Source organism: Artibeus jamaicensis, unplaced genomic scaffold, assembly GCF_021234435.1.
Source record: "Artibeus jamaicensis isolate MK-2021 breed Jamaican fruit bat unplaced genomic scaffold, CSHL_Jam_final scaffold_474, whole genome shotgun sequence".
NCBI classification, from domain to species: domain Eukaryota; kingdom Metazoa; phylum Chordata; class Mammalia; order Chiroptera; family Phyllostomidae; genus Artibeus; species Artibeus jamaicensis.
Window position 1 is genome coordinate 19638552 of NW_026522046.1, and position 24876 is coordinate 19663427.

General features: G+C 38.4%; 1 protein-coding gene and 1 non-coding gene across 2 annotated transcripts in view; both read right to left on the minus strand.

Annotated features, from left to right (window-relative positions):
- Positions 1-24876, minus strand: part of SERPINI1 (serpin family I member 1) — a 73442-nt gene that overhangs the window by 43866 nt on the left and 4700 nt on the right. The gene's annotated exons all lie outside the window — the stretch shown is intronic.
- On the minus strand, positions 6404-6530 carry LOC119062465 (small nucleolar RNA SNORA25). Its single transcript, XR_005084976.1, has one exon. It is a non-coding gene; the product is annotated as a small nucleolar RNA SNORA25 (small nucleolar RNA).

Below are 24876 nucleotides of genomic sequence, written 5' to 3' on the forward strand. Positions count from 1 at the left end.
CACACAGCGTATAGCGAGCAGAGAGCTAGGCAGAGCTGGATCCGGAGCCCGGGCTTCTCCCCCCAGCACCCTGTCCTTGTCATGGGCCATTAGTTTGTTTGCAGAGGAGACCTATATCCATGTTTCCTGGTAAACACTCAGATCCTCAGAAAGCCCTGTAATGGGCTGTTTAGAAAATGAAATATGTAATGGACTATTTTAGAGTGTGGTAAATACCCTGTAAAAAATAAATCAGCAAAAGTGGGTAACAGAATGAAGGGATGAGAAGGAACATTGTGATTTTAAATACAAAGATTATAAGAAGTTAATTTCTAAATATATAATAAAACTTATACAACTCAGAAAGACAAACAATCCAATTAAAAAGTGGGCAAAGAGCCCTGGCTGGTGTGGCTCAGTGGATTGAGTGCAGGCCTGCAAACCTAAGGGTCGCCGGTTCAATTCCCAGTCAAGGCACAAGCCTGGGTTGCAGGACAGTTCCCCGATAGGTGGCACAAGACAGGCAACTACACATTGATGTTTCTCTCTCTTTCTCCCTCCTTACCCCTCTTTCTAAAAATAAATAAATAAAATCTTTTAAAAAATGGGCAAATAACCAGAATAGATAGATATTTCTCCAAAGAGGACATATGGATGGCCAATTGACATATGAAAAGATGCTCAAAAATCATTGTCACTAATCATCAGAGAGATGCAAAGGAAAAGCACAGTGAGGTATCACTACACACCTGCCAGACTGGTCATGATCAGTAAACCAACAAAGAACAAGTGCTGCTGAGGATATGGAGAAAAGGGAACCCTCAGGCACTACTGGTGGTAATGCAGATTGGTGCAGCCACTATGGAAAATAGTACTTAATTTCCTCAAAAAATGAAAAATGAAACTGCCTTTTAACCCAGTAATTCCAGGAATATATCCTAAGAAGCCTGGAAACTATATCCTAATCAGAAACAATATATGCCCCTCTATGTCCACAGCAGCATCATTTACAATAGCCAAGGTCTGGAAACAGCCCAAGTGCCCATCAATGGATGGATAAAAAGGCTGTGGTACATTTACACAATGGAATTCTATGAGGCTATAAAAAAGAAGGAACTCTTACCCTTTGTGACAGCAAGGATGGATACATGGACCTGGAGAACATGATGCTAAGCAAAACAAGCCAGTCAGAGAAAGACAAACACCATGTATTCTCACTCATTTGTGGAATCTAATGATCAAAACAAACTGACAAACAAAACAAACCCAGAGGCATGGACTCATGGAACAGACTGACACCCCGGGGGGGTGCAGGGGACTGCAAGAGATTAGCCAAGGAACATATATTCATGCACAGCCCATGGACACAGATAACAAAGTGGTGAAGGTTGGGTTGCAGGGACAGGGGGGCAGGGAGGGAAGCAGCAGGAGAGAGGGAGGGACAAAGCCGGGGAAGGGGACAAAGGAGGGGAAACTGGGGACATCTGTAATAGTGTCAACAATAAAAAATACAAATAAAAAATAAATACAGAGATTAGGAAGGTTTCGCTACATAGGTGATTTCTGAACAAAGGCTTCAAGGAAGAAGCAAGCCACTGATAATTGGGGTCAGAGGCCAGGGCTTAGCAAAGCAAATGCCTGAGGAAGGAGTGTATCTGTTTAGTCCAAAGACCAGCAAGAATCCAACACAGACCTAATGGAAAGGATGAGAAGGATAGTGGGTGAAAGCTTGGTCAGAGTGAGCAGAGGAAGAACAGGGAGAGAGGATTTAGAAACGGAGCCAAGCCAATTCTTGAGGAACAGAGAAATCAGGAGTAGCCAAGAGAAAGGAATAACCAAGACAGGGTTTTCTTTGTTTGCTTCTTTCAGGTAAGAGAAGAAAGAGGATGCTTATGTCCTGGTAGTGATGCTCCAGGAGAGAAGGGCATTGAGGAGTGAGTGGCACTGCGAGGAGAGGATGAGGACCTGAGCACAGGTCGGGGCTGCAGACAGAAGCAGACAATTCACCTATAGAAAAAGGAGAAAAGGCGAAGTGGATGGGTGCAGATGCTTTTAGGTGGGGGCCTATGGTGGTGGGAGGCTGTGAAAATTTTCTGACGGATTTCCTTTTCTCTGTGAAATAGGATGCAAGGTCATTGGCTGAGAACAAGTCTGGGAGCAGGTGCTAGAGAACCTGCCTTAAGAATATTTTTCAACTGCATCCTACTTGTCTATATGCACTGTACTTGGTATTTATGCTTAACACATGGAAATATCTTATGTACATACTCTTACCAAAGCAGTATTACTCATTTTCAGTTAGAATTAGCTTGGAAAGTAAAATGCACGAGTAATGAATTTTGAAATATAAATTAATACAGAGTAAAAACCTCCTCTGCTCCCATTTGTATTACAAATTTATTCTCTCAAAATTAGTTCATGTTCTGAATGTCACTGAGAAATTTAGTGGATCACAGATGTGCACCCAGAAGTGGGTTTCCAACCATAATTTAATTGAAAGGGTCATAACTAAGTTTCACCATATGGGGCTGCCAGATGTAATCAATGCAATGTAAGTTTGAAGAAGACATTATTGAGTGTGTCAAAGCACATTTTATAAGCAATAAGAGCTATTATTTATGCAACAGAAATCACTCTAATGTATTATGAAATTAGAACATCAGTAGAATATACAAATGTTTCAGGGTTTAATATAGAAAGAGTAATTCTGGTTGAATGATAACATACTATTTAAAGATGTACTTGAGTCTCATAATAAAGGTATTTATTATTCATCACTCCTTCACCCTCTACATCAATAAAATCTTTAAGGCTAATATAGCTTAAAGTTTTAACACAAATATAGTTGAAGATACATTTGAAAACTCATACCGTGGGGAATTTAGTTTTATTAACAAAGAATGTGGGCAAATTTCTCAGCCATAGAGTAGAGAGGCCTGTAAGTTTTTAACCTGGGGCCAATTAATGGTTTAACACACCGAAACTGCCATCACCGAACTTTTGGCTTGTTACCTGGACTCTTCAAGTCTCAAAGCTGTTGAAATTCAGTGGTGGTCTTGCAATGGATAAACTTCATAACAAAACCAGTGATCCCAGAAGTCCATTATTCGAATGCCTGAAGCCAGGCTCAAAACAAAAGATCACACCTGAATAAACCATGTAAGAGGCACTGTTTACTCCCCATCTAGGTCAGGTTGAAAAGGGCTCTTGTACAAGCAAAACTGCACATCAGGAGTAGCTGTGGTGCTGGTATTGAATCTTGCTCAAGTACAGAGGTATATATTCCATGTGTCACCAAACAACGTGAACTCCAAAACAAGATCTGAGATTACCACCCCAGACAGAATAATCATCTGGTCTTACTATGATGGTAACTGATTCACTGAATTGTGAGGAATGAATCTTAAGTGTTAATGCCTTAAATCCCCATGATGTGGAACTCATCTGCCTCACATATTCTGGACACACATGAAACCATGAAGGAAAGGCCAATCAATATCTTGAATTATGTAAACTTTGGCCAGATTAGAAAAATTCAGGAGAGCTATTCCACTAAATAATCCATAGAGTTTCAGCAGGTTAAGACCATACACACACACAGATTTGGAGCCAGGCTACCAGAACTAAGAAAACTCCTGCTGGCAGCTCATGAATTTAAGCTGAAGCGGTATGTTCAAGTCAGGGACACAGTGTGAGTATTCGAGGCCACCTGTATTCTCTGCTCAGTGGCCTTCCACTATCCTGTGCCTGGACAGCATGTGGTTGGTGCTCAGAGTTCCAAAGCCAGGCAGGCACATCTTCTCCTGACATTAGTTACCAGCCAGAGGCTGGCACTTCTCCTACCAGAACCACTGAACTGCGTATGGTGAGATCCAACTGACGGCACCACACAGAGAAGTGATGTGAGCAGCCTGCTGAACCACAAAGACACAGGCAGCAAGACTAATTTAAACTTGCTAGTGAAGCAGAATTTAAGTAGATTCTAAAACAATCTCCAAAGCATAGTGAATGTAAGGACATTAACATGTACTTTTAAAGAGCAGCCTGTAAGTGGTGTTTCCCTGATAGATAGGCATTAAGTGTTTACAGAGAAATAGTAAGAGGGGACCTCAAGGGTGCTGGGCTTCAAGGCCAATTCTGTTGTACTCTAGCTACCATTTTTAGAGACTGAGTTAGCACCACCACTATTTAGAATGAAATTCCCAGCCTTTGTCACCTGATTACTTCTGTTACTCTTTCAAAACTCACCTCATTGAAGAGTATCCCGCAAAAGTCATTTCCATTTGTGTGTGAATGGTTCTCAGTGCAATGTCTTGCCTAGAAGATTCTAAATAAATATTTGTCACAAAAATAAAAAAAACAGAGAGAAGTAGCTACAATTATGGAATACAAATGAAAACTAGATTAAGAATGGGAAAACCTGAACTTGAGTTCCAACTCCATCCCTCACTAAATGACAAATCTTCTGTTAGAATTCTGGTTCCAAGTCTATGAAATGGGAATAATAATACCTTCTCCATCCTCCTGGTGAATAAGTCAGGAGAATGCAGGGGCCGTAGGAACCTCATACCTGGCCTCACAATGCCTTGGGCAAATCTATTGGGCATCTATTTCCAGGGTCAAATGTGGATCATAAAAACTTTGCTATATCTTCTTAGCCTTCTTTTATCAAGGGCCACTCAAATATCAGAATGGTTTATGGCCTTTTAATTTATTTTAAAAAATATTTTAAGTTTTAATTCTGAAATAATTTTAGACTTACAAAAAGGATAAAAAATGTGTGCTATTCACCCTTCATCTGGTTTCCCTGAGTGTTAACATCTTAACTACACCTGATGCAGAATTATAAACATCAATATATTAACAGTGATATAGTAGTACTAACTGATCTATAGGCCTTATTCAAATTTTTCCAGTTATCCCACTAATGCCCCCTTCTGGTCCTGCATTCTATCCGGGGTCCCACATTGCATTTAGTTGTCATGTCTCCTTAATCTCCTAGAATGTTAAAAAAATATATCTGTGGGTAGATACATTAAGACTATGCAAATATCCTATTTCTCATTATAATTCTGGCTACTAATTTTAATATCCCTTGATATTAAAGGGATATCCCTTGATATCCCTTCTCACCTGCAACAATTACCATCATGTTTACTGAATAGTGATTCTTTCATCATTCTTTCTATATTCATCAATTGGAATTCTGCTGTAAGAAAGAGCTATCCTTTCTCTCTTTTATCTATATATGAAAATTATTAGTTTGTATGAGCATGAACTCATAGGTATTTATTTTATGAGTTATCATCTGTTGTTCTGATTATTTTATTTTTCAAATTGTCCTAGATTTGCTATGACCTTTTTAGATGGTTCAACTCACATAGATCAATGCCTTGCTAAAAAAAATCAATCCTCCCTTCCCACTACCCTGGCCCACAAGAAATGCCTGTTTGGATGTGTGGCATGTGAGAAAAAATTAAAATGTACAGCTGAGAAGAAAAACATGTCTGGGGGATCAAGGGCACAGGACACTGGATCCGGACACCAGCAGCTCCGAATGAAGACAAAAGACCTATAAGGAGACAGAGGGCAGGATACTGAATACCCCAGGCATTTACACTCTGGCTGGAGATTTGGCCATCTGGCGACTGGCAAGAGTATTTAGGGATCTCTATATTCCTAGTTAATTTGAATATACAGAGGCCAGTGAGAAGTATGAGATCAATAACTATGTTGTGTGTGTGTGTGAGAGAGAGGGAGGGAGGGAGGGAGGGAGAGGGATAGATATCATTAGCGTTTAGGCTACTTTAATGAGCGAGAACTTCTGAAAACACACAACATCAATCTTGAGTATGATTTGTATAACACATATCCCTGTGCAACAGACAGATGATCATGTTTGTTCATCAAATCACTTATGAATTCATCACACAGACTCATACTTTGAATGTTTAATATATCCCTAGCACTGTGCAAATACCACGGCTGTGAGCAACAATTAAACACTGTCTTTAGTGATCTTGCAGTATGGTAGGACAGAGCTCTTTTCAAACAGCTGGAATGTTGTAGGTGGTCTTAGAATGTGTCCTGGGCTTCATCAGTAAAGGACTGCAGGGTGGCCTTTGATCTCTAAGATTATTTCCAACGCTAAAGTCATTTGATAATGATTTACTAACTTGACTACTTAAAAATCACTGTTTAATGTGTCATTCTCTCCAACTATTCTAATCAGTAACAGATGCACTTTTCTCTTTAATAAATCTCTTTGTAGCTGCTTAAATATTGAATCTCACAGAGGTGATTCCCTACAGGTAGAAAAGCTCATTTACATACAGTCACCAAATCTGTTTTTCACACAGTGTCTTAGGCTCATGACATAATGAAGAGTCAGCTGAGATTCAGAATACATTATTATTATTTTTTATCTTGTATCTCCCCAGGAAAACAGAGCACTATTGAGTGTCTATTACATCCTGTGGTGAACTTCAATTTTAGGTCAGAGCATTAAGAGCTCCTGGTTTTGGTTCCATATAATCTCTTTGAAATGACCTATCAGAATACATTTTATTTAAAGTCTGAGGCGGAGAGTCAGTTGCATATTATAGTTACTTAAGTTTTTTTTTTGTCTTCTTTTGATTAATGGAAATCAAGTAGCTAATCTAAATAATTGTAGTGGTAGATAATTGCTTTCACTGCTATGAAGTCCATATTAATGACAAGGGGAATGTGCTTGCATCCACAGCTCTCAAAAGAACGATGCCTTATCTTATGACTGATGGGCAGATATTCTTATCTGGAAGTTTAATTAAGAGGATAATTTTAGAAAATCAGTAATACCTATTTATTTTAATAGCTAATAGTATAGGCTTTAGGTTTATTAACCTAAAGCCTAAATTATTTCATTACTACTAGAATCTCAGAAAATGATAAAGAAGTGAAAAACATATAAAAACCAAGTATTAAAAAAGACTTTTTATGCTATATGAAATTCACATTTTATACCTCCTGTAATTTCAAGTATGAATGGCCGGTGACATGGGTCTACATTGTATAAGGTTCCTGTACTAACCAAAGGCTGCTTCTACTTACCTCTTTCCTAACCCCTTCACCTAAAATAACAGATCTTTTTACTGAGCATAGCTATACCACAATGGGCTTGTTCAAAGGAGTCTCGGATTATTCTGTTCTTTTTTTAAAACAAGAACTGATTTTTCACTTGTACATTTATTTTAAAACATTGAATCTCCCAAGTAGATTCTTCAGTAGGAATTGCTTCCAAACTCTCATCCTGAACTATACCGTGGATTAAAATGTATCACTTCTCCTTTACAGATAAACTTACGCTAGATGTGGAGTTACATGTGTAACACTTATACTGAGAGACAAGACCCAGTGACCTGTCAACAGGAGAGTTGAAAGACTAAAGAAAAAGCCAAGAATCAGATTTTGTTAAATGACTATGTTTTGGAAATAGCAGTTCAGACAACAGAACGGCTCCCTGAGCTGCCTGGGGAATACAGGGAAGAGTTATCAAAGACGTGTGTAAACAGCAGGAAAGGAAGAAAGGAATTCAGGGTGACCAGTCTGGTGGTCAGTGGTGATGGGAATTGCGTCGGCAAGCAGCTACTGCCTGAACTCCATGCTGGGCCTGCAGACCTGCAATGACAGACTAAGAGATCCTGAAGTGGAAGAAAACTGAGCACTGCAGTTGATCAGATCTGGGAGCACTACAGAGGGGCAGCTTGAAAATCATTTACGCCACAACCAACCAAATAATGAGGGTGTGTCCTGTTACCTGCCCTTCTCGAATATTGCTCTACCAGAAGTACGTAGTTTTACTTCTTTTTAAAAAAATATTATATTTAGTTATTGTTAGAGAAAGGGGAAGAGAGGGAGAAAGAGAGGGGAAAAAACCATTGATGTGAGAGAGAAGCATTGATTGGTTACCTTTGGTTTGCTCCCAACTAGGGCCTGGGCCTGTAACCCAGGCCTGTGCCCTGAGTGGGAATTGAACCAGTAACCTTTGACTCTGTGGGATGATGCCCAACACACTGAGCCATGGTGGCCAGTGCAGTAATTTACTTCTAACAGGTTACTTTGGTTAGTGACAATCTCAGTGTGTCCTGAAGATGCCTAAATTCAGAATTTGTAGCATGGATTTCCTTAAGGCCAGGTCATAAACCTTAATATTAGTCTATGTTGACATTTAAAATATTCAAAATGGGCAGTGTCCATGTAGTATAGAAGACAGAGCTTCATGCTAGAAACGGCAACTTATGAGAAAACATATGCCCCATAGATGCAAGGCACTTAGAATTACTTAAACATTTCAATGGCATACATGATCCAAATGCTTGTAAACATTTTACAATTATGGACCAGTAGAGGGCTTTAAGAGGCACTTTCATCTATTTCAATTGCTGAATTTGTGTCTCTGTAGCCCAAGGTCTGGCTGTAATGTGTGGTTCTATCGGCTGATAGATTCTCACTTCTCCTATTTCTGGGATTTGTGGACATCCTGTGGTGATTCTAACCCTCATCCCTTTCTCCCTTCTGGATTTCATGCCTAATTAACTGGTATAAAAATGACTGCAGAGCTCAGAAATTCTTAAACTGAGATAAAACAAAGGTAAATGCGGCATAACTGAGTCTCTCCCAACCACAGTCATTAGGAGTAGAAATATTTCCCTTGCAAAAATAGCTTGAAGCAAGATTAATACTTGATTTTGGAAAGCAAGAAATCTATTCTTCCCTCCTTTTTTCTTTCTTTTTTAATTTTGGGCTAGCAACTGTATTTAGAATTAAATGCAAAGTAATATACCTAGAGGAACACTCTACAAGCACAAATTAAGATATTTCTTACCAATACAAAGACAGCAGCATCACTGTATAATCATTGCAGTTTTATTCATATACATATGTATGTATGTACATATGTATGTGTATATATTTGTGTAACAACATTGACAGTCCCCTGAAATAGAGCCAACAATATTTGTTGGTTATTATTCCAGCAACAGCGGTTCTATGGAAGATTTACACAGGTTTCTTAACCTTTGCCTCAGCACACCTGAGAAATATATTTAAATATAGCCATTCTGGAGATCCCTATTGGTGGAGAAAGAGCAAAGTGCCCTGGGTCCTATCGAGACTCTTGGTCTTTGGGTGCAACACAAACTGAATGAGGGAAGAAGAAGAAAAGGCCCTGAATCCATGCAGGGTTAATTTATTTGAAAAGGAAATAATTGAAAAATACTCAATGGGCCAAAGTCTTGTGACGAAAATGAAGAAAACCGCACAGCATGCCAAAGTCCACGGAAGACCACCTTTCAGAAGAGGTATGACGGGCAGGAGGGAGTCCTCCACCTTCCACAGAAGGTGTAAGCCAGGAGGCAGAAGGGACCTCAGAGGTGGGCGGACTCGGCCCATCCAGGGATATAGGAGGACTCTCACTAGGCATTTGGACCCTGAAGATGTTTGCTAAGAGGAGTAGATGAGTTGGAAGGGTTTAGGGAAGAATAAGAAACAAGTTTTATGAATACAAAGCGAAGACATTCATCCAGACATCTTTAACCTGTCTGCTTTAGCAATGAATTTTGTTGGGGGAGGGGCTGATAATAAACTCTGGCCCCTGCTTTCTTTCTGTTAGCATTTTCTTTGTTTTATTTTTGATTATCTGATAAAATTTTGTTACAGTTTCCTTATTACCAGCATCTTAGTGGATGTTTGTATTTTGGCCCATTCTCCAGGTCTATTTTTCCGTAGGGAAGTTTCACACATATGCATGAAATATGTGCATTCCATATTATAAAGCAAAACATGACAAGTTATAAAGCAGCGTATTTAGTATCAGCTCACATATGTAGGATAAAATCCCAAGTTGTGTGTATACATGGGTATGTGTACACATACATGCATCAGACAGTGCTTATTTCTGTGTGGTGTCAGTTTTCTTTTTCCTTATATGTATTTTTTAATCAACAGAATTATTTTTTTAAATGAGTAAGAGTCAAACTTTGCAACCAGCTTATAAAGGCAACGGGGCACCTAAAAACTCTTGGTGAAATAACTATTAAAATGTAAACCTTAAATCACCTTTGGATCTCTTAGCCAGAAGAATAAAGCTGGCAATATTACAGATAAAAAATACATACTAATAAACAGCCACTCTGTAGTAGGCAGTGGAGGTGAGGAACAAATTTGGGTAGTTTATAAAAGCCTGCAGAGGTATTCTAACACAACTACCTCACTGTGCCCCACCCCCACCTCCTTCTCCATCTTCATGGGGCCCAGGGCTTTTGAGAATCACTGGTGTAAAAAATAAATAAATAAATCAGCCCTGGCTGGTGTAGCTCAGTGGAGTGAGCACTGGCTGCAAACTGAAGGGTCACCAGTTTGATTTCCAGCCAGCCCGCTTGCCTGGTTGTGCTCCAGATCCCTAGTGGGGGATGTGCAAGAGGCAACCCCACATTGATATTTCTCTCCCTCTTGTTTCTGCATCCTTCACCTCTTTCTAAAAATAAATAAATAAAAATCAGAATTACATTTTGAAAGCCATATGGTTTCCAGCATTTATCGAGTACCTGCTATGACTAAGCACTTTCTATGTTTTCTTCTATCAAACCCCTCAGTGTCACAAGAAAGGAACTTTCCAAAAGAGGAAACAGAAGCTCACTCACTCAATAAGTGTAATATTTATTAAGCATCTACTATATACCAGGCACTTTTCTAGGCACTAGTGATACAGCAATGAACAGAAGAAACAAAGTACCTGTTTTCAAAAGCTTACAATCTAAGGGCTCAGAAAGTCATCTCACTCAAAAGGAAGACGACATTTGAGACCAGCCTCTGCTCCATGTGCTATATACCCCACTCTCAGAAGCCCCTCAGCATCACAGCCTTTTCCAACACTCTGGGTTTCTTCAAGTCCAACATACAAGACAGACTGTTTTTCACTTGAGGCAGATAGCATCCAGTAGGTACCGGGGCCCTGGACACAGAGTGATGAGCACAGCTGACAGGAGCCCTGCCTTGCAGAGCTTAATTAGCATAATAAACACATGAGTATCTAATTGCAAACTATGTTTAAATGCAATGAAGAAAACATAATAATGTGCTATATGAAAGAATCACAGGGGCTGACTTGAAACTGGGGAGCGGATCGGGGAATACTTGTTTGAGCAAGTGTTATTTACGCTGAGAGCTGAAGGATGAGTTGAGGAGGGAAGCAGTGTTTCAGACACAGGGCAAAATGAAGACCCAAGGGCAGGAAGGAGACTTAAGAACAGGAGGGGCTGAAAGAAATCAGTGGACAGAAGGGAAAGGGGAGGCTGGGTTAAGTAGACACGGGCAGCTCATACAGGGTTTGGGAGGAAGCAAGGATGTCGCATATTCTCCTAAACGCAGGACATTTAACAAGCTGTTTACAGAATGCGTTACAGGGAATCTAGAGTAGCAGCAGCCTAAGGACAAATTGGGTGGTTATTGCAACCACCTATTTGAAAGGAGACAGTGGCTGGACTAAGGCGGCTGCAATGGAGACAGAAAAGGAGGAAATGGATTGTGGAAATTCTTATTTAACAGAACTGCACAGAACACAGGTAATGGAAACAGTGAGTCAGGATGGCACCCAGGTTTCTCCTGGACCACTGGGTGGGTGGGTGTGCTCTTCACTTGAGATAGGGAAGAATGGACCATGGAGAGAGAAGGCTGAGGGGTGGGGATCAGGAATTCTGTTTTGAATAGGTAAGTCTGAGATGCTTATGAGACATCCACTTGGAAAGTTAAGGGAGGAGTTGATAAACAAGGATGGAGTTCAGATCCAGGACAGAGATGCTGTTGGGAGTGCTCAGCACATAAAAGATGATCAGGATGATGAGACTTCCCTCCTAGGGAGGATGGGTAAGAGACAACCTATGGCAAAGCTCTGAGAAATTCTCACAAGTGAAAGACTTAGGGAGATGAAGAGAGAAAATGATCATTCATGTGCTCATAGGACCTGGCAGAAAGCAGGGACAATTTGCATGTTAATTACTAACCTAGAAACCAAACTATTTTAGTTTCTGTTAAAAAACACTTTCCCAGTTTGGAACAATATATTCTAGGTTGGAATAACAGATGTACTAGGTTGAACAATGTGAATTGTCTTTTTTTGTAGGTCAAAAATAGCCACATTTGGGCAATTTCATAAAGTTCAACCTTATGAAACACAATTTGAAACAAAACCCACTTAGATCATGGGAAAGTAAACAGCGCTGAAATGTTGCCCTTGGTACCTGAGTAGTAACCTTTTGCTAACATTAGAGGCCTCTTTTACAAAAGATATTAGAACAAATCGTGCTGTATCCCACTTACCCATTAGTTTTACCCTGACAATTAAGCTGACAGACTGAAAATGCCATTGACAATTCATAACTATATTCTATTGATAGGCCCAATATTATTCCCTGATAAATCTACACACTCAACAGGGTAAGTGTGTGCCATTTCACACATCTCAACTTTCAGTCTGGCTTTAAAAAGATTCTGATATCCTACTTATTTCTACAGGGAGAACACATTAAAAAGATATTAATAGGCATGACTGACTGCTCTATAATTTAATATTAGCTTGTAAAGACTGGTTTGGAAAAACTATTCTGATACAATTTGAGTTACTTTCTATAATCACAGGTCTAGTTCATTTTATCAAACAGACTTTGTCCAAAATGTTACTAAATTCAATAGCATATTTTAAATGTACCAAGGGCTCATGATTTAAAGCTGGGATTACAAACTCAGATGTCAGATGTGTGAATTGGACCAGCATAACAGACAGGAGTGGGGATTGAAAAGGGTGCTCCTCGCCTAAATTTTTTTTCTTTTAAAACAAATTATGCAAAACAGTTCAATTGGGATGAGATGAGATGGGAGAATGTCAGCTTGCCAAGCTGACAGTTTGGGATATCTTATTTAACATAAACTTGTGGTGGATTTTCTATATTATTACTAGACATACTCTACTTTGTCTAAAGATATAATTTTTATGTATTGATTTCATTATTTTTAGGTCAATTATAGGCCAAGCCTATAATTGTAAATGTCTTAATTTTTAAAAAAGATTTTATTTATTTATCTTTAGGGGGGAAGGAAAGGGAAGGAGAGAGGGAAAGAAACATCAATGTGTGGTTGCCTCTTGTGTGTCCCTTGCTGGGAACTGGCCTGTAACCCAGGCATGTGCCCTGACTTGGAACTGAACCGCGGTTCTTTGGTTTGCAGGCCTGCACTCAATCCAATGAGCTACAGCAGCCAGGACAAAACGTCCTAATTTTTTAAGAATGAAAGACTTCACAGTTGCAGAATGCAAGTCAAAAAACACTGCATAGTAACTTGGTTCATTTTACAGAATGATGGCACCCAGCTTTCTCCTGGACCACTGGGTGGGTGGGTGTGCCCCTCACTGAGATGGGGAAGAATGGACCATGAAGAGAGAAGGCTAAGAGATGGGGATCAGGAATTTTGTTTTGAATAGGTAAATCTGAGATGCTTATGAGACATCCACTTGGAAAGTTAAGGGAGGAGTTGATAAACAAGGATGGAGTTCAGATCCAGGATAGAGATGCTATTGGGAGTTCTGTTTTACAGAAACACACCAAGGATTATGGTCACTTCTGAAGTAGCGAGTGGACCATGTTTAGGCTAGAAACAAATGTAGGCCTGGTACGAAATGATGATGTTTGGGGTAACCCACAGAACCATATACTGAGTCATTACCTTCTGTGACTCATTTTCCTCATCTATGAAACAGGGATCAAAGTAGTACTTATCTCAGAATTATAAAAATTAGGGGGTATAATATATGTAGGTAAAGATACTAGCACCGTGCTTAGGTCATAGTAAAGTTCAGTCTCAAAAAAACAACACGAAGGTACTCTGGATTTCCTTCCGACGGTACCCACTATTCTCTTAGAACTTTGCCTTTCTCTTCGTGCGCTAACAATAGAGTCCACATGATGTGTAATCAAGTAGCAGGCACAAGATTGTGAACCCACTGCTCATCTTGCCTTTTCTGTTTCATTCATCCCTATGAGCAGTAGTCTATTTTCGCAAGGGAAACTGTGCTGCTGAAATACTTCGTGTAGAATTTCCTAAATCCAACCTGAAAAAGAGAAAGCCCACACCACAATGTATAACTAGTCATCTCACATGTGTCTCTACAATAAACACACCACCATTAGCAAACATTAGATACTTGGATAAATACACACGCGGGTATAATACATAAGAACACTTTGTTCTTCTTAATTTCTCTGAAAATAAGTCACCCTGGCTTTGCATTTTACCAATATCTGTGAATTTACTACCTCAGGACCGAAATTTCTTTCACCACTTGCATGAAACTTTGTGAAAAGTTTCCTCTTTGGCACGTCTGAACGTCATCATTCTGAATTGCTGTTCTTTACTCAGCCAACTAATACCTACTGAGCACGGTCCCAGGCACATGTCACTAGACTCGACTGAAGCATCACGGCATACATTCTTCAGACAACTACGATTTCTTTAGTTCCATCATTTCCCCCCTCACTGATATCAAGAAGTTTTTATCATTAAATAATTGTTAATTTGTTAAACAGGGCTAATCATTATTAAATAGTAAATTAAACGGTATATTTAAAGTAAACAGGCTCTGAATGAGGGCTTAAGGGGCTACTGGACAAATAAATTGAACTTTATAGCAAGAAATTTGGCTGGAGTAGGAAGCTTATTTCCTGGGTTCTAAGGTGTATTTTGGTGGGAATTATTAATCTACTGGATAAATGAGATCTTCCTGTTAAAGGCTGTCATTTACAAGTTATTCTAAGGGAAAGAAAACAACCTGCAATATGAGGTGGTGCACTATTATATTTAAAGTGAAACTGGGTTTATGTTTTTGTCAGCCTTGTAATCAAGTGGTTGCCTTCACTTGTATAAAGATAGTAATTAATTCTAGTTTGTCACAGATGGTTAATGATTCCCAGTGATGGATTATTTATGCTAGTTAGCTAGCTGAACGTTATGTTTTTTTATAAGGGCAGTAAGCATAATTAATATGTTTTGTAGCGGTTAAGAAGCAGGTGTCAAATCAAAAACTAAAATTTTCCAATTAGGGTGTCATAAAAGGAACATGAAATGAGAGTAACAACAAAAATGAAAAGAGAGGAAATGAGACAGTGTTTTAACTAAAACTGACTTCCTTAATCTAGAAGCAAGGTGAGAATTTTTACGTAGTGCTGTATCATGTCTCAATAAGCCATTACTTTGTAAAATATGAAGCAAACTGCAGCAGATGAATGAATATAATCCTTTTATGACAAACATTTAAATGTTTCAACTGATTTATAACTTACTTTTTTAAAGGTTTTTGAACTTATTTTTTATTGTGGTAAAAAATAAAAACTTTTCCGCCCTGGCTGGTGTAGCTCAGTGGATTGACCATGGGCCTGCGAACCAAAAGATGGCGGTTCGATTCCCCATCAGGGCACATGCCTGGGTTATAGGCCAGTTCCCAGCAGGGGCCAGTTTCCAGCAAGGGATGCACCAGAAGCAACCATACATTGATATTTCTCTCCTTCTCTCCTTCCCTTCCCTTCTAAAGATAAATAAATTAAATTTAAAAATAAAGACTTTTCCATATTAAATATATGTAAGTTTTTACAATTGTTACTTTTTGAACTATTACAATCATTCATTCTATTTTATTGCTCACACTCACAACCTTCTTATCCCTTCGCCCCAACTGGCTGGGTCTCCTCTATTAAGACAACATAAGACAACATTCTCTATGTAAGACGATAGAGACTATTGGTGATTACAGAGAACTGGCTGGTGCTCAAATACAGAACACACACACACACACACACACACACACACTCTTACCTGTGCGTTGACTTCTGACGTGCTTTGTAATCCCTGTACTGTAGCTGTTACAGGGGCAAAAGCTATTGAATCAGCATCTCAAATTTCCTCAGATGTGTATCATCATTGCTACCACTTCTGGGCCAGTGTCATTGCTTCCGGTTCTTCCCAAGTTCATGTTGGTCCTTTCCTTATTCTTTTCTTTCAGTGTTTACTTGTTTCTCTTGAATCCAGATCTGACACCAAGGGACATGTTTTCTTTTTCAGATTTTTTTTGATGTATTTTAATTCGGTATGTCCAGTACAAATAGGCTTATAGCTATGAAATCTTTGCCAATATAAATTATTCCTTTTTTGCACAGATTAGCATTGTTTTGCCTTTTCACAAATATGAATGGCCTATATATTTTTGAATGACTTCATCTATTATTGCTTTGCCATCCTTCTACTTTCAACTGATATTATTTTGCTTAGTAGTCTCTTGAAAAAGCAAGCTGGGTGAGCCCTGGCTGGTGTGGCTTAGTGGATGGAGTCCAGGCCTGCGAACCAAAGGATTGCTGGTTCAATTCCCAATCAGGGAATATGCCTGGGGTGTGGGCCAGGTCCCCAGTTGAGGACACACCCACAAGAGGCAACCACACATTGATGTTTCTCTCCCTCTTTCTCCCTCCCTTCCCTTCTCTCTAAAAATAAATAAGTTTTCAAAAAAAATGCCTGCTGGGTGTTTTCCAGGCCGCATGGCTGTTTCTACCTTCAATAAAGAACTAAACTCACTGGTAATTGTAAAAAGTTTGTGTAGCATTTTTGTCATGGTTCTTGTTTATTCTTTTTGCTTTGATTTTAAATATATTTTTTCTATGAATGTGAAGAATAAAATAACATCTGACTCCACAAGTTGTAAAATAAGGCATTTAAATATGGTTTCTTCCATTTTCCTGTTTTTGAAGTGATCTTGGAGTTTTTGATCCACAGTACAATTTTTTTCCACCAGAAGACATCATATATTTTATAAGAATTATTTTTAACATATTGTTTTAAAATGAAGTAGCAGAAACTATTTAAATGTCATTTATTTCATTATTTCCCAGTCTTGAATTCTACGTATGCATTTGTTATTGTTGGTGGTGTGGATCTCCCCTGATTATGACTGAGAAAATCATTCTTTTACCCATTTTTTAGTGTTGTTCAGTTGTCCCCATCCTCCCCCTGCCCCACAGCTCTCCCCTGCCCCTTTCTTTTATTCTTATGCACACCGGATCATAGCTCAGCTGGACAAGGAGGTTGGGATCATAAGCTTATTCCACTGACGTTCTATACACACCGTTCGATTACCTCCCGTCACCAGGTGCTGCAGGAGAGGTCTGATGACAGCCTGATGTTTTCATTCTACTTTTAATGTTTGATGTTGTTTAGGTGTTTGACTTTTTCCCCCTTCATTTTAAAACTTAAATAAAAACACATCATTAAAAATGTGACTAGATTCCAGTCTCTGTTCATTAATTTTACTTGGTGTTCTGAGGCCAAACAATATGAGAATATTTCCTTCTATTTTACCTTTCTCTGTTAAAGACTGGTCTGCTTATAATTCAATCTTCCATAACTCTTCCCCATGTCTTTTAAATTTTATATTATATTCGCTCTTTTATATGCACTTTTAAATTGTGCAATTTAGTGGTTTTAATATGTGCATAAAGCTGTACAACCATCACCACTGTCTAATTTCACAGCCTTCTCACCCCACAGAGAAACCCCATAACTATCTATGGTCATTCCCCACCTCCCCCATCTCTCATCGCTAATCTATTTTCTGTCTTTATACATTTGTCTGTTCTGGGCACTTCACATAAAATGTGGTCAGTTGTGTAGGGCTCTTTCTCTTTAGCAGGTTTTCAAAAGTCATCCATGTAGCAGCATCTATCAGGTTCTTCATTCTTCTTGATGGTCAACTAATATCCCATTGTATGGCTATACAACATTTTGCTTACCTATTCATTCACTGATAGACACTGTGCTGTTACTGCTTTTTGAGAGTTATGAATAATGCTACTATCGACATCTGTGTACTGGTTTTGGGGTGAACTTATTTCTTTCAATCTTTATTATATTTTTTCCGATTACCATTTAGTCCCCTTACACGCCCTTCCCCCCAGCAGTGACCACACTGTTGTCCTTGTGATGAGTCCTTTTTCCTTTTTGCTCAGTCCCTCCCCCACCCCAAAGACTGTCATCTGGTTCTCCATCTATTAGTCTGTCTCTGTTTTGCTTGTTAGTTCAGTTTATTCATTAGATTCCATGAATCCTTTGCCTATTTTAACTGTTTGTTTTTTTTTTAATTTTAAGAGCTCTTTAGAGTCTTTGGATATAAGCCTCTTTCCAAATAGTTCATTTGCAAATACTTCCTTCCATTCTGAGGCTTGTCTTTTCACCTTCCTGATTACGTCTTTGAAACACACACGTTTTCAAATTGATGATGTCCAATTTATTTATACCTTCGTTTGTCACTTAGGCTTTCGGTGTCATATCTAAGAAACCACAGACCAGTGACAGGTGACAACAATTTACCCATTTCTTTTAACAGTTTCATGGTTTCAGCTGTTACAGTTAGGCCTGTGATCAATTTTGAGTTACATTTTTTGTACATGTTGTCAGGTAGGATCCAGTTTCATTTTTTGGCATGCAAATATCCATTTGTCTCTATCGTTTACTGAAGACTACCCTTTCTCTTGTCAAAAACCAATTGACCATAAATGCAAGGGCATGTTTCTGAACTGTTATTTCCATTTGATACATACATGTATGTCTAGATTCTTTGCATTTCCACTTGTCAGTTTTTACAAAAAAAGGTAGCTGATAATTTGATGCATGAATCTGTAGATTATGTCCAGGAATACTGCCATCTTAACAATATTGTCTTTCGGTTCACAAGCATGAGCTATCTTTCAATTTATTTAGGTCTTCAATTTCTTTTAGTGATAGTTTGCACACCATTTTGTGTTTTTGGTGTAAAACTCTTGTACTTCAATAAATTTATTCCTGAATTTTCACTGCTTGTGTACAAAATACAACTGGTTTATCTTGATCTTGTATCTTGCAACCTTGTCAAACTTGTTAATTAGTTCTAATTGCATGTGTGTGTATTCCTTAGGATTTTGTAATATACGAGATATTTCATCTGTGACCAGAGATAGATTTACTTCATTTCCAACCTGGATGCTTTTTACTTCTTTTTCTTGCCTAACTACCTTTGCTAGAACCCCTGATAAAATGTTGAATAGAAGACAATTCTTCTCTTACTCTTGATCTTAAGAGGAAATCTTCAGTCTTTCCCAATTGAAAATGGAGACACCTGTCCTTGAACAACAATAAGATGATACTAGCTTTGGGGTTTTTGCAGATGTCCTTTATCAGTCTGAGGACACTCCTTTCTACTCCTGCTTTGTTGAACGTTTTTATCATGAAAATGTGTTGGATTTTGTCAAATGACTTTTTGCTCTATTTAGATGATTGTGTCTTTTATTCTGTTGAGATGGTATATTGCACTGATTTATTTCATGTTAAACTAACTGCATTCTTGGAATAAATGCCACTTGATCATGGTTTGTAATTTTTTATTATTGCCAAATTCTATTTGCTAGTCTGTTGTTGAGGATTTTGAGTCTGTATTGACTTTGTAGTTGTTTGTAAATTGTATGGTAGTTTGTTTTTGTAGGAATTTGTCCATTTCATCTAGGTTATCTAATTTGTTACCATATAATTATTCATAGTATTCCCTAACAATCTTTTTATTTCTGTATTATTGGTAGTTATGTCCCCTCTTTAGTATACTCACTGTTAAATATCATCTTCCTCTAAGTTCTCATAAAGTATCTTCACCTCTACTTTAATTGATGGGCATGGCTTTCTACAACATTCAATAGCTTAGTTCTAATTACAGACATTGATCACCTTATTGCACTTGGAAGGCACTGCATTTCGTTTTACGGATGGAAAGTTTGTGGCAACCCTGTGTAGAAGGTCCATTGGTGCCATTTCCCAACAGGATTAGATGATGGTTAGCATTTACTACCAAAAAAGGTATTTTAATCCTTTTTAAATTAAGGTTTGTAAATTGTTTTTTAGGCTTATGCTATTGTACACTTACTAAACTACAGTATAGTGTAAATGTAGCTTTTATATGCAGTGGGAAACTAAAAAAAATTGTGTGACTTGCTTAACTGCCATATTTGCTTTATTGCAGTGGATTGGAACCAGAACTGCAATATTTCCCAGGTATGCCTGTAATTGTATTTTTAAGTCTGGGCTTTACTTCTCTATACATTTAGGTTGTTTGGCTTCTACATCAATCTCACTGTCACTATACAGCATTTTGTGCAACTCTTGAAAATTTCTTATCATTATACGATACCCTTCCCAGTTTACTAAATGTTTATTGTAGGGGTAGGGCGTACTTAAATTTAGAGATTCAAATCTCCTTTGAATTAAAAGTTACAGCTCATTTAAAATAGTTAAGTCATAATAAAAATCTAACAAGTTTAATAAATATTTAATGAATACCTACCACACGCCAGGTACTGTGCAATGCGTGTTATGTGAAATCACACAAACAGCCTTTGAGTCAAGCTACAGATGACAGAACCAAATTTGAACTCAGTTTTGTCTGACCACAGAGCCCACATTCTTACACCAGTAGCTGACAAACATTTTTTAAAGGGGTCAGATAGGAAATATTTTAGGCTTATGGGCCCTGTGGTCTTTTTCACAATGACTGAACCCCGCTGTTGTAGCAAGAAAGCAATCTTAACAATATGCAAATGGTGGGCATTCCTGTGTTCCAATAAGATTTGATTTACAAAAAAGGTAGTGAACCTGCAAGCTGTAGCTTGCAGTCCCTTGCTTCTAACCAATGTATCACGCTGCTCTTTTTCTACTTCTCAAAGCCTTCCCTGTTGACAATATAGAGCATTTTCTTCTGCTTCTGAATATGAAAAGCACAGGTCAGGTATTAAATGTGACACAGGCTAGATGACTTTTTAACCAGAGATACCAATTCTCCGAGGAATGCCTTTGACCAGAAACTTGGAATGTGGTAGTCATAGCAATGAAAACTTGGTGTAATAAGATTCGAGTTTCCTAATCTGGGGATAAAACAGACAAACCGGTGGCACTGAGTCAGAATGAGATGGGATACGATTTAAAGTTAACAAGGTTTTAATGATCAGATTATAGTTGAAACTATTGACTGTTTACTCAAAAATCATTCTCAAACTATGGCTTCCCCGTTTGATCCACCACAAAGGCCCCGAATCCTCTTCAGAGCGGGGAGCAGCCACATGCCACGGGACAGTAGACCCACACCACACATTTGCTGGAGGTCACTGGAAAAACGTTTCCATTTCCCGATTAAGAGAAAGGCTCAACCCATCTCCACCCATCCCTTACTATTCCTGCCCTGAACTGGAATGTGATACGGGAGTCAGTGGAAAGGCCCATTCTGTAGTGAGCAGGAGAGAAAGCATGAAGACAAAACCCTGACAACACTGAGCCTTTAAACAAAAAGTAAAGAATTACTTTCTAGACTTCTTGTTTTGGAAAAATAAGTCCCTCTTGTTTTATGACATCATGTATAAATCTGAAAGCATTTCTAATTGATAGATACTTTTAAAGTATTTTTTTAATTGTCAATTATTTCTGGATCACATAATGTGTGTAAAAATTTGCTTTTAAGATAATCTTGGAGCCCTGACTGGTGTGGCTTAGTTAGTTGGGCAATGTCCTGCAAAGCAAAAGGTCCCTGTTTCAATTCCCGGTCAGGGTACACGCCCGAGTTGGGGGTTTGGTCCCAGGTCGGGGCACATACAAGAGGCAACCAATTGATGTTTCTCTCTCACATAGATGGTTCTCTCCCTCTTCCTCCCTCTCTCTAAAAGTAAATATATGAAATCTTTAAAGGAAATTACAATCTTGGATAAAAAGATTTTTTTCTCTCAAGAGGTTTAATTTTATCTTATTATTAGCTAAATCTGATGTTATATTAAAAACATGAAGAGTTATTAGGCCTTTATAATTTTGAGTTATTAGCATTTTATTTTTAAAGGAACTCATCAGAAACTTGGAAGTACAGAAAAAAAATTGCCTTCCTGTTAGATTTAGTCAATGTACCTTGTGCTCAAGACCTCATAATACATACAATTTCTTTAATGTTTCCTGTTTAGCAAAAGCAAAAATTATACCATTGTTACACAGCTGTGAAAATAGTGGTATTGTACAAATTTCATCCAGTATTATATGCTAAATGAAATGATATACAATTTAACCTGCTTTGAACATAGAGCAAGTGATTTAATATCTGTAAGCAACTTGAGATACTTTGTAGAGGCTTTTTAACTGGAAGGCTGAATATATTTTAAAAAACATTAATTGCTTCAATGATTTTAAATTGCTCTGTGAAGTACACAACAATTAAATGCTTCAATAACTGATTTAATTCAAGTGAATGACCAAAACTGTACACCATAATACAGTATCTATAGCATACTACTAAAGGTGAAAAAACAATGAAATTAAACCCTTCTTGTTACATAAGATAAAAAGACCTCAAATAAAAACTAGTTTTTCAAAACAAAATTAAAGTTATCAAAAAAATAACAGAAGCAATCCAATGTGGGGAGAGATGTCAAAGGTATGCCAGTGAGCTCTTCTGAGTCCATTAAAAAGAACCAACACGCATCCTGGCAGGGTCTCAGTTGGTTAGGGGGACGCCCTCATATGCTAGGGCTGCAGGTTCCAACCCAAGCCAGGGCACATACAAGAATCAACCAATGAATGCATAAATGAGTAGAACAACAAATCAAAAATTGGTGTTTTTTCTCTCTCTCAAGTCAATAAACAACAAAAGAAAAAAATCAAAATGGTAGGGGAGTGGGGAGGGGAAATGATGGACTACAAAGTTGATAGGTAGTCACTGAATTGTGCTGTGAGATCACTTTGTGACACCTGAGTTACTGTTACTGAGAACTCTGCTCTGAGCTGTATCTGGGAAAAACAATACACTTAGAAAAACGAGGTCATTAAATCAAAGTAAATTCCCCATCTTCCTTCCTTCCCACACTACATTGAGCTGTAAGGAGCTCAGAAGACTCCCTTCCTAGGCTGAACCAGAAGGGGGCCTTGCCCGAGTAGCTGGCGTCTGAAGTAGCAGGCGCACACTTCAGCAGCTGTGCTGTGCTGCGGCCGGCGGTGAGCAATCTCGGAACGCACCCCTGCCCACGCTGGCTCGAAGATGACAAATACCTGTATAATTTAGGCACAGTAAGGCCTAAATAAGGCCTCCCGATGTAACCATTTCACTAAAAATAAAACATTCAAGACCAATTGAATTTTGGTTAAGATAAAGTCTCATATTATATTTATATACTTTTCTCTAAGTCTCTATTTCTGTGCCAAGAAAAAACAGTCCTAAAAAGTATGTGTACATATGTGTGGGGACTGTCACCTAAAGTACATCTTTAAGGCAGCAAAGTTCTAGAAGCAAGGAGAAACCACACAAATTTCAAACAACACCCAATTAATAAATTTATTGTTAAAGTACACACATGTAAGGCTGCAGTGTTTGCTCTATTCATTCAGAAAGCCAACAAAAGACAGCAATATTTATATTAACTTCTGTGTAAGCAACTGTTGTGGGCAGAGGGCTGAATTTGATACTAGAACAGATGTATAAAAAATTCCCTTTTCTAGTGTACTTGACTGTGAAAAATGCAAAACAGTACTTCATATAGGTTGTCAAGTATTTAAACAAATTGTCACCAAGTACAGACTATGTATAAGGTTCTCAGATACAAAGGTACATGAAACTGTCTTAGCTCCGAAGATACTAAGCATCTGGGAGAGCCAATTATGAACTCAGCAAGGCGCAGTGCTCAGCATTAGAGTAATGCCAAAGGAACGTGACCAAGGAAGATGAAACAATCATTAGTTCCAAGCCTATTTGTATCTATAAGCATGATGGTGAATGTTAAAACACAAAAGACAGTTAAATATCTGCAATTATTAAATTAAGAACTGTTTACAATTAACTAGACTTCTCCAGGCCTTATAATAATGAAAAGGGGAAAAACATTTTTGTAGAGTGAGGGGGTATATGGGGGATAAATGGTAATGGAAAAATATAATTAAAAAATAAATAAATAAATGAAAGGCATTTGAATTCTTAATTCTAACACTAATCAGATTCATTTCTGCAAGGTCAAGTGCAAAAAATAAAATGCCCAACTCCACACATGTGTCAACACAGTGTGATTTCTTATTTTTCTCTCTCTAAAAAGGAATGTTGAGCAAACTGGATAGACAGATTCAGTTTTTACAATGAAATGTGCTCTTTATAGATAAGCTGCAACGAAGGTATTGTACCTGAGGTAAAATGGTGGTGAGCACACGCAGACTTCCCTGGTTATAAAAAGATCTCTGGTGCCCCGGTGGGAGGGCCTTTCCCTCCGGCCCATATTATATTCCCTATCCTTGGGATGAATTTAGAAACACTGGAAGACAAAGTTGTAGATAAATCATTTTGCAGCCCACACAGTGGGAATCAAATTGGGCTCAATTGACACTTTTGCAAAGGCTAACCAGCACAAAAACAGTCTCAGTAGGTTTACTTTATAGCAATCACACTGTGAGGTCAACTGACTCTTGTCTACCAAAGTGCAAGACATCTCAGTGAATACAGTCCAAGTGAAAAATGGGCAAGGGATCTGAATAGACACTTCTCCAGAGGACATTCAGATGGTCAACAGACGTCTGAAAAGATGCTTAACGTCACTAATCATTAGAGTAATGCAAATTAAAACCACCACACACCAGTCAGGATGGCTATAATCAATAAATCAACAAACGAGTGCTGTCAAGGATGTGGAGAAAAGGGAACCCTTGTTCACCACTGGTGGGAATGCAGACTGGATCAGCTACTGGGAAAGCAGTATGGAGTTTCCCTCCAAAATTAAAAACAGAACATCTTATAACCCAGCA